The following is a 9,079-nucleotide window of genomic DNA, read 5'->3' as shown; positions in this document are numbered from 1 at the left end:
TTGGTAGCTGGTTCAGTTGCATTGGTAACACGTGCATCCATTAACCCTCATATGAGGTTGCGGATTGTTAAAAAGTCAAGAAATCGATCAATTATTGATTATCAATTAGAATGTGGGGCTGGATTGTGTTAAAAAGCTAACGAAAAAGTCAACAAATAGCAGCTTGGCATGGTTTTGTTTCCCTTTAAGATGTTTTAAAACTAAAGGTTTATTAAGGTCAAGTGGCATCTTCACCGCCATACTCTATAAGTCGAACTGAATAGAGTCAAGTAGATGTTGCAGTCTTGGTAAGGATATCTCTTTCATCAGGTTTTCAAGGACATCATTAAAGTGAAGAGGCCACAGGTCACGAAATCGTTAATAACCTTTAGGAGAGTTGTTTTTGGCCACAGGGATGACCGATGGACTGCTTCCAACTCTTTGGCACCCTCCTGTAGGGACAGCTGCAGTTCGATAAGTGAAGATGGGGCTAATTGTCGCACAGGAGGAAAGCGAAGTCCACCCCATATACAATCAAATCACCGGGCTTTTAAGGTTGCCCTCTCGAAATGCCTTCTTCTTCCAAATTTAACAAGGGTTTTAGAGATATAGATATGGTGAATCCTCAGTCCAGGTGCTGATCTCTGTGATGATATTACCCTCCTGAGGGCAGAAAGATATGCTGGTATGAGCTGCAGCACAATCGGCCCTTTCCGGGCCAACGGGAAGAGGGAGGGCTTGAATGCTCCTTTGACAGAACGCCAACACATGTCACGAATCCTGTTATGCCTGGTTGAGCAGGTTAGCCTGGAAATCCAGACGCCACCCCTAGTGGCAGCAAATTTATGTTGCAGCCAGGAGGGTTTAGGCACTCTCCATTGACTTGCGAGCTGGAAAATAAAAATTTTGGTCAGGCCAAAATTCACATCCATGTAGAGCCGGGGTGTTGGGGCTTATGGCTGCTGCTGCTGGGAACAGCGGTATTCTGGAAGACTTGAGTCCAGCTTTTTCTTTGAGAGAACAAACAGCATAGAAATCATTCTGTGCAAGGAAGATGTGTTCGGTTTTTCCGGACCGGATATGGTTAATCTTATCAACTAAGCTTTTCCTTGGTGCAGGCCTGGTTAGAGCCATTATCTAGCTGCGTTACCCAGAGGGAATTTGAAAAACAACCCTCGATTCCCCTCGATCGAGCTCATACAATGTAGTGAGTTCCAGACCCTACATCTAAGTACTCAGACTCGAAGGCTTCCTCCTCATTAGCTCTGGGGTGAATGTGTACCGTGATGCATCTCTCAGGAATTTAGGTAGGTAGTGGGTGTAACGCGTAGCTCCTGTTTAGTGGCCAGTCTAGAGAGTCTCTCTCTGCGAACGGCGCACCATCTATCAATTACAGTACAAACCGTATGATTTTCCAGATGACCGGCATCACGGTCAAGGCGGATAGGCTCGCTGAATCATCAATGGACATTTCAATTCAAATCTCTATCCGGCCCAAGCTCATAAAAAAACCAACAAACTTATGCGTTGCTGAATTTATGTTGAAACCGAACATGGGCTTGAAGTTCATCAAGTTTGTCTCAGAGATAGTTGAGCATTAGCGAGGATGATGGATGTGAGGAATCTTCAGAGAGCCGACTCGTCTCCGGTGGGTCTGGGTGATGCAAGCTCTCTTCCCTTTCTTCTTTTATGCTGGGGCATAGAGTCTTTCTGATCATTCTTGTGATCAGTGGAATGGTCAAAGGCACGGGAAGGTTAGGAACAGGGGAAGGAAACTGATGGTGGGTTACTCCATTGCAGAAGAAACTCTAGCTATATTGAATCCGAAGCGAGCGGTGCGAGCTGGAGACCATAAGAAAGGTAGAACGCCAACCACTAGTATAAAGCACCTAAAGCTCCATGGGTTTTGCCAAAGATAGAAGACAGTCAAAAGTTAGATCTTATCCACCAATGTTGATCAGTCCAGATCCACTGTATTCAAGTCGAGAGTTAGTAGAACTGACAAACACTGACACAGACGTGGTTAGCCGGTCGCTGCAGGCATGCCCCTCACTTTTGGACATCCTGGTGACCTAACATTCATGCAAATCTCTAACAGCAATGTCCCATTGCGTAATACTTCTACGTCAGAATGTAGAAATAAAATCATGTTTTAAGTCAAGTCAGAGTCCAAAGGGGTGTGATATAAAGGTTAAAGACTGAGTGAATTTATTACCATACTGCTACCGGAAACTGACAAACTGGGATTAACCAGCCATGCATAAAGCAATATAGTAGCACTTCTTGCAGGGGTTCTTCTCATGCTTTAATAACAGTTTGTTTCTTTGAGATATTTACTCCGTCCCTTCTATGTCTGTCAGGTGCAGCCCTGTATACTCTGCCATCTTCCCGAAGGGATAAATACACAATAGTATTATCATAGCAGTTTATAATTTCCCCCTCTACTATCAATCATCCATGTGAACCTTTACTGAAGACAAATATGGATACATTTTCAATGTCATGCGAATTGACCATTGTACCTAAATCATTTATACGAAGTTAGATTAGGCAGAAATATTCTATTCATTACAATATGAAATCTGACTTAATCAACAATATAAAACTTGTTGTGAGCTTATCAGTGTCAGTGAATTAAAGACGATTGGTGTGGCGGCCATTGTGGCTGGTTTACCATACTTACCGTATATCTCCCTCCCTTCCTCTCTCTCTCTCCTTTCCTCTCTTCTCCTCTCTCTCTCTCTCCTCTCTCTCTCTCTCTCTCTCTGTGTTGTTCTCTCTCTCTCTTCTCTCTCTCTCTCTCTCTCTCTCTCTCTGTTCTTTTCTCTCTCTCTCTGCTCTCCCTCTCCTTTCTCTCTCTCTCTCCTTTCTCTCTCTCTCTGTGTTTCTCTCTCTCTCTCCTCTCTCTCCTTTCTCTCTCTCTCTCTCTCTGTGTCTCTCTCTCTCTCTCCTCTCTCTCCTTTCTCTCTCTCTCTCTCTCTCTCTCTCTCTCTGTCTCCTCTCCTCTCTCTCTCTCTCTCTTCTCTCTCTCTCCTCTCTCTTTTCTCTCTCTCTTTCTCTCTCTTTCTCTCTCTCTCTCTCCTCCTCTCTCTCTCGTGTCTCTCTCTCTCTCTCTCTGCTTTCTCTCTCTTCTCTCTCTCTTGTGTTGTCTCTCTCTCCTCTCCTCCTTTCTCTCTGCTTTCTCTCTCTCTGTGTGTCCCTCTCCTCTCTCTCCTTTCCTCTCTCTCTCTCTCTTGTGTTCTCTCTCTCTCTGCCTTTCTCTCTTCTGCTCTCTCTGTGTGGTTGGTGAGCTGTAGGGTTTGTGGGTTTTCTTGCTTTTCTTTTTCCTTTGTTGATAATTTCATTTTACTTTTGGTTTAAGTGGGTTGTGGGTCCTTTTATCTTTCTTTGTAGTACTTTTTGGTGTTTTGGTTTTAGGTTTATTTGGGTGGGTTTTGTCTCCTGCCGCTGGCCCGTCGTGGGCCGCCATGTGGTGAATGGAGAGGGGTTCCATCGCTCACGCAACTGTCATGATCATTAGTTTCGTTCGGCGTGGAGGGGACATTAGTCTAGCTGTGGGGAGAAAGGTTGGACGCGGTAGTATTATGTGTGCGGTTCGGGATGAGCGGCGCCGTGGTCATCTTCCTGGACCCGGAGGACAAAGTGAAACAAGTTATCGAGGCAGGCATCACCGTGGACAAAATGTTTGTTCAGGTGCTACCGCTCACTCAACCGGCCACCAAGGTGGTCCTGTCCAACGTCCACCGTTCATCTCTGATGGCTCCCTCACCCAGAGTTGTCCAGACGCGGAAGAATAGTCTCCCCGTTAAAAAGATCCTGTCTGGATGTAAATCTCCGTTGCTGAAGCGCGTGGTGTCTCACCGTGAGCAGCTCTATATGATACTGAACCATCGGGACGAGGAGTTGAACCTCCGGTTCCATGTTAAAAGTAGATGATTATGAATACATTGATTTTTGCAACGTCATCAGGGATGAAATGGTTTGGTTGTGGAGAGAGGGTTGGGACACACGGTGAGGGCCTGCCCGGAGACGAGGTGATCGAACCCTCCGGTCGGAGGGCAGCTGGTGCTGAGGGGCGGATGCCCAGCGGTCGCTGCCGGGTGACAGACCCCACCGTGTGGGGGCTGCACCTTCCGAGCGGCTCTACCGCCTCCGGCGACGATGGCCGCTCGGCGCTACGCCGTGCGCGATACCGTGTCTGACCGGACCTCGGGGGTGAGTAGTACTGTAAATACACGGGTGTTGGTGTGGATGGTGTGAGTGAGAGTGTGAGTGGAGATGAGAGTAGTTTGAGTGGGTGAGGAGAAAAGAAACAGAAAAAGAAAAAAAACAAACAGGTGAAGGGGTGTCTGGGGAGCAGGACAGGTGAGGTCAGGGACACACAGGGGGGACAGTCTGGGGAGACGGGGAGCTCAGGGACACACAGGGGGACAGTCTGGGGAGACAGGTGAGCCTCAAGGGACACACAGGGGGGACAGTCTGGGGAGACAGGGGGCTCAGGGACACACAGGGGGACAGTCTGGGGAGACAGGGGAGCTCAGGGGACACACAGGGGGCAGTCTGGGGAGACAGGGGAGGTACAGACTGAGGAGGAAATGAAGAAAGCGGTAGGCGGAGCAAAGTGTTAGGTGGAGTGAACAGGTAGAGGAGGTGGGGTGCTGGAGGAGGTTGGTGCTGGAGGAGGTAGTGATGGAGGAGGGAGGTGGTGATGGAGGAAGTAGAGGCTGCAGTTAAATCCAAACTACCTGCTAGCATGAGCGGAAATCAAACAGTGCCTCCAGTGAGGCTAAAGGCGAGCCAGTGAGTGAGGAGAGTGTAGGGAAGGTGTGCGGATGGTAGTGAGAGTGATGAAGGTGTGTCTGATGAGAGTGAAGTTCCCAACTACAGTAACAGTCAACAGAGGGAAGTTATATACTGCTGTTGAAATTAAATGTTTCACTGGTCAGGTCCCGATTCCAGACCATCTCGGAGATGGATGCTCCCTCTAGCTTCTTCTCGGCCTGGAGAGGAAGAATGGGCGAAGGGCGGGTAATCCACACACTGCTCTCAGACACAGGGCAGGAGATCATGGAGCGGGAGGCAGATAAGAAGGCGAGCTGTAGAGTTTTACTCCTCCCTCTACTCTGAGTGAGTATGGGGAGCAGGAGGCTCTACAGGAGGAGTTCCTGAGTGGGCTACCTCAGGTCTCTGGGGAGACCAACTCCTGTTTGGAAGCGCCTATACAACTGCAGGAGGTCCACGCTGCCCTGCAGAGTATGCAGGGGGGGGAGCGCGCCCCAGGCATTGATGGCCTCACAGAGTTTTTAAAGCCTTCTGGGATATATTTGCACACGATATTTTAGATGTTTTTAATGAAAGTCTGGCCTCTGGCTCCATGCCCATGTCCTGCCGCGGGGCAGTTGTTACGCTGCTACCAAAGAAAGGCAACCTGCAGGACATTAAAAACTGGCACCCTGTGTCTTTGCTGTGTGTGGATTACAATCTTCTGTCCAAAGTCTTTGCCTCCAGGCTGGGAGAGCTATGGAGCAGGTCATCCATCGGGACCAGACCTACTGTGTGCCCGGCAGGTCCATGGTGGACAATGTCCACCTCATTCGAGGATGTTTTGGAGGTCTCCAGTTCGTTTGGGTTTAACACTGGTCTGATTTCTCTAGACCAGGAAAAGGCTTTTGACCGCGTTGAGCACAGCTTCCTCTGGAAAGTAATGGGGAGGTTTGGGTTCAGCGCTGGTTTTCACGCCAAGATCCAGGTGTTGTACAGTGAGGTTGAGAGTGTGCTGAAGTTTACGCAGTCTGTGTGCTCCTTTTAGAGTGTGTAGAAGCTCCGGCAGGGCTGTGCTCTGTCCGGGATGCTCACGCTCCCTAGCTCCCTCCTCTGCAGACTTACGGTCTACTCGGTCTGTTCCTCGGTACTCGAGGTCATGGTGCGGAGAAACTGGGAGACCGTCATGGAAAAGATTGAAAGAAAAATGAATAAATGGAAGTGGCTACTCCCTCAGATGTCTTATAGAGGTAGAGTTTTAGTTTTAAATAATCTGGTTGCATCCCTTTTTGTGGCACCGTTTAGCTTTGTAGACCCCCGTCAGGTCTACGAGCTGAGATACAGCGAAAAATGGTGGATTTTTTTTGGGGAGGTCTACACTGGGTGCCACAGGGGTGCTGTTTTTACCAAGAGAGGAGGGGGGACAGGGCCTTGTCCACCTGGCCAGCAGAACGGCCACTTTCAGGCTTCAGTTTATATAAAAGAATTTTGACAGGGCGGCCTGACTTGGTGTGGAGAGCGTGACCAGCTGTATCCTCAGACATGTGAGTAAACTGGGGCTGGATGCTGCTCTGTTCTTAACTGATCCTAAATTTTTAAAGTTAAGTGGGTTTCCTCCTTTTTATCAGGGCGTTTTAAATCGTGCGGCCCCTTTTTAACTATGCGTTGAATGATAGGTCTGACTCTCTGCACTGGTTGTTGAAGGAGCCGCTGGTCACGCGGGAGCAGACTGGACATCTGCAGCGGGGTGCCCGGACTGCTGGCAGCCCTGAACCGATCCAGAAATGTGTGAAAGCCACCAATAAAAAAAGGACTGAGTGGCAGACCCCCACTGTCTGGAATGACAGGCTGGGGGGCATCCTTGTCCCCAGTGGAGGGTTTTATACAAGCCTCCCCTCAAAAAAAACGGACCGCTGACCTCCAGTGGAGGATTCTACATGGGGCTGTGTCTGCCTCCAATGCTTTTATCTCTGTTCTTAACCCGACTGGTCTTAGCCAGTGCCTGTTCTGTAACCTGCGAGAGACTGTGTACCACATGTTCACTGAGTGTAAGAGACTCACTGAGTTCTTCTCTCTTTTAACTTTGGTTTTTAGTCTTTTTAACGTAGTTTTTACTGAGAGGGTTTTTATTATGGGAGCTGTCTATAAAAAGGCACAAAAAGATAAATGGCAGCTCCTGAACTACCTTTCAGGTGAAGCCAAAATGGCGATTTATATTACCAGAAAGAACAGGGTGGAGAACAGGGAGGGGCAGGAGGCCAGGGCAGTCTGGCTCTGTAATATCAGGGCCTGGTTTTTGCACAAGTTTTTATCAGATAATATTTTCTTTTAAATACAACTACTGAGATTTTAATGCATTAGCACTTTATTTAATTGTGAACCTGCACAAATTATAATTTTGTAAATAGTGTTTTGTAAAAATCAAAAAATCTCTCTCTCTCCTCTCTTTCCTTCTCTCTCTCTCTCTCTCTCTCTCTCTCACACACACAAACACAACAGACCTGACTGTGAATAATCCTCCGTTCAGATTAATTAACACCATTAATTATTCTACACCCTCCAATACAGTAATGGAGGTGGTGGTTTGAGCCTTAAACTTGGTTTGTGATCCACTAATTAACACACAGAAGAAGAAGTTAATTTTTCCCACATCGATCTTTCCCCCCCCAGAGAAGACGGCTGGAGTCCATCTGGAGTTTAATAGTTAGTATTATGAAGTTATTATCTGTATTTATTCAGGGTTTTACTGCATAGAGAAAGTTTTGGCGCCCTATAAAGAGGTTTTAACCGGCGCCAAAGAAATATCACGAGCTTTCCGTGTTTTGGTACAGTTCCTGTTAACTCCTGATGCGAGCCATATGGGAGGAGCCTCCACATGAAACTCTAAGTTCGGAGGTCTTTAGCAGCGTTGACCTGACTCCCTGAATAAGCTGCAGAGACGTGGTCTCTCTCCACCTCTCTGCTGAGCCCCGTTCACCTAACAGCATCAGTTCAACTGGATTTCACACTATGATGGTTACATTTACAATCAATCAGCGGTTCACATGTCTGCTGAACTGTAGGGACGGTCTGTTACACTACTGTAGGCCTACAGGCTATTCAACATCACTGACTATTTATTTATCAATATTTCTAAACAGAAAACATTACACTTGTTATGTTGTTATTGTTATTTTATGTGTAAGATACACAAAACAATCCCCACTAGGGTAATTGGGTAAGTTGCAAACATTAGAACAGTGTTGATGTTGAACAAGTTAACAGCATCCAGTATAAAGAGCAGCAGAGACTTCAGTCCTGTTCAGACACCAAGTGGAGCGGCTGTGTAGAGCAGCCTGCTTCCTTTCAGCTCTCATGTTAACGTGTTGGAGTGAAGCTCACAGACCTGCAGAGACTTTGGCCATCAAGTCTGTTGACTCTGCAGATTTCACTGAAGTACACAGTGGAAATAAACTGCTAAGAGTCCTGAACGCATCATTACTGCAGAAACAGAGAGACGTTCACTGCTCACTTTAATGATGATTTACTGCTGTTGGGTTCAGAGAGAACAGTCTCTGATTGGCTGACTGTTCTCTCTCTCCTCTCACAGCTTCACTGACGAGGTTGGAGGTTTACAGAAAATACTGGATCTTAGCTTTGATACTAACTGGGTTTAGTTTGATACTGCTGAAACCAGCATGGACTGAATCCAACCCTCTACTTACTCCAGAGTCTCCAGTCTACAGTCTGGACTCTCCTTCAGATCACACAGCTGCTTCACGTCTGACTCCTTCAGGTTCTTGTTGCCCCTCAGGTCCAGCTCTTTCAGGTGGGAGGGGTTGGACTTCAGAGCTGAGACCAGAGCAGCACAGCTGATCTCTGACAAACCGCAGCTCCACAATCTGAATAAAGAATAAATTATGTAACGTTAGAAGACAATGTTCCTGCTTGAAATCATTCAATGTTTAATAATCTTTTCAGAGCTGAAGAAGGTTTAGAAAACAGAAACACCTGAACACAACAGGATCAGGATAAAAACTGTAAAATACAAAAAGTGAAAAAGATCTCTAATTAATATTATGTCAACATGCTGCTACTTCAATAAAGACTTTGGAGTGAATTATTTTGTGTTATTCAGTTATATGAAGGTTATTCAGTTATAAATCTGTAGCTCAACATTACTCTGCTGCATTGACATGAATTAGGCGTGTTTAGTAAATGCAATACATTTACAATAATTACACACAGTAAGCTGTAATACTGACAGGTTAAACAGGATCATCTTATTAAAGTTTATTATAAATCAACATGTTTCATTGTCTTGTGAATGAAGTGTAGCTTATCTTCACTACCATCCTAA

The 9,079-nt window shown here is 46.6% G+C and overlaps 2 protein-coding genes, 1 long non-coding RNA gene and 1 pseudogene across 3 annotated transcripts in view; 2 read left to right on the top strand and 2 right to left on the bottom strand.

Moving 5' to 3' along the window:
• The window catches only part of LOC120552569 (NLR family CARD domain-containing protein 3-like), a 1,238,648-nt gene that overhangs the window by 42,360 nt on the left and 1,187,209 nt on the right, over positions 1-9,079 (top strand). The gene's annotated exons all lie outside the window — the stretch shown is intronic.
• Positions 1-9,079, bottom strand: part of LOC120552576 — a 501,282-nt pseudogene that overhangs the window by 223,322 nt on the left and 268,881 nt on the right.
• The window catches only part of LOC120552600 (NACHT, LRR and PYD domains-containing protein 1-like), a 735,215-nt gene that overhangs the window by 657,633 nt on the left and 68,503 nt on the right, over positions 1-9,079 (top strand).
• Positions 7,899-9,079, bottom strand: part of LOC120552605 — a 10,253-nt gene continuing 9,072 nt past the window's right edge. Inside the window, exon 2 of the long non-coding RNA XR_005638038.1 lies at positions 7,899-8,621. This is a non-coding gene — a long non-coding RNA (uncharacterized LOC120552605). The remainder of the gene's footprint in view (positions 8,622-9,079) is intronic.

Source organism: Perca fluviatilis, chromosome 22, assembly GCF_010015445.1.
Source record: "Perca fluviatilis chromosome 22, GENO_Pfluv_1.0, whole genome shotgun sequence".
Lineage (NCBI taxonomy): Eukaryota > Metazoa > Chordata > Actinopteri > Perciformes > Percidae > Perca > Perca fluviatilis.
The sequence above is the reverse complement of the archived record's forward strand: the minus strand, read 5'-3'. Positions and strand labels throughout refer to the sequence as shown.